We start from the raw sequence: 1,722 nt of genomic DNA, 5'->3' as shown, positions 1-1,722 counted from the left end.
AATAAGTATATAAAAATAAAGAAAATCAAACACAATATTACCACTATCTCAAGATAATTATTTATAAAGTAAATAATTAAAATAAAATATATTTAGAATTAAATAAATATAACCAAGTACACATTTAATAATAGTCAAACGCATAAAAGAATGATATATTAATTGGGTGTGCGTATATACACGTAAATTCGTATAAAATATTTTTCTTTAAAATATATATTACACTAAATACTATTATTTTTTAAAAAATATATCAAATAATAAAATATAATATTTATTATTTATATCGCTCATGTAATCTAGTATATATAAACTAGCACTTCATAAAAATCATCTATATAACGGAAATTAATCACAAAATTTATTAACATATATTTTATAAAATTTAGGGTCTTACAATTGAGCCTTAAGGCAAGATTGTTAGACCTTGGAGGTATACGGGTGGGGAATTCCTAGGTGACTCGGAGGTAACACTCCAAATGTCGGGAGCTACCATGCAATACACGTTTACCTCGACTGTCACGTATATGTGTTTCGAGTTGAGTTGAGGAGATCTATGAGGACATGGCCAATTTGAATTGTTCGTCCATCGGGATGGTGGCATAGTATCAAGCCTCCTAACCAAGTACTTTTGAGTTAGAATGGAAACACATTGTGAAGTAGTGTCTAAGCTTATGCATAACATTGCATTTTCTTGTGATTGTTTTGTTGTGATTCATGTGTTTCAAAAGTAATAATAATTACTCTTAGATGATTTGATGCACATTATAATGAGATAATTATTTTACTTGAGTGACTTTGATGTTATAATATGATACTATTTGCTTAAACATTTTGATATATTGTAATGTGATTATGATACGGTCTATTATAATTGTTTTGTGTTCTCCTTACTTATATTATACTATTAACATGATTTCAAAACTCACCGCCTTCGTTGTTTGTGTTTGACTGGCTTGGACCTACGTTTACAAAATCGCAGTTATTACAGGTTAATGAGTCTTGAAGTTCAGGTTTGGAAGAAGCTCCGCTCTGATAGGTTATACCGTGAATGAAAGTCATAAGATGTAGTTTTATTTATCTGATAAGGAACAATATTTTGTATGAAAATATTAGGAGTACAAGTAAACTTTTGGAATTAATACATTATAGTTAAATCAAGTTTATGGAGATTGCATTGTTTTATATGAGGAAAAAGTTTAAAGTGTCCCTTTTGAATTTTGAGAAATGTGATATCATAAATTAGTTATAAAAGTTTAATTTCCTTGAAAATAAATTTTGTTTTATCCGCTGTGAATTAAAATTTAAAAGTTCTTGTATAAATTATTATATATTATTTATGAGTTTAGAGTGTCACATATATCAACTAATGAGAGAGTGAAAATGTTATTTTTTATTGCTTGATCCACTTTAAATTGTTTTACGATTCGTATTTTGAAATGGAAGTGGACTTTTCAAATGCTTGAGATGAGAAATTCATGATATTGTAGTCTATAAATAAATGCAGGTCAAAAAACCAATTGAATTAGTTGCAAAGACCGCAGTTTAATAAGAGATTTCGTGTACTGTAAGGTTTAATTATAATCTTATATCCACTAAGGAACAAGGCGTTACTTTGAAATTAAAAGTTATGTCACTAAGATATTAGGGAAAGAATAATAAAGAGAATTCGGTAATAATTCAATAAAGGAATTCAGTAACTATGATCAAATTAGACACCAA

Source organism: Cicer arietinum, chromosome 1, assembly GCF_000331145.2.
Source record: "Cicer arietinum cultivar CDC Frontier isolate Library 1 chromosome 1, Cicar.CDCFrontier_v2.0, whole genome shotgun sequence".
Classification (NCBI taxonomy): domain Eukaryota; kingdom Viridiplantae; phylum Streptophyta; class Magnoliopsida; order Fabales; family Fabaceae; genus Cicer; species Cicer arietinum.
The sequence above is the reverse complement of the archived record's forward strand: the minus strand, read 5'-3'. Positions refer to the sequence as shown.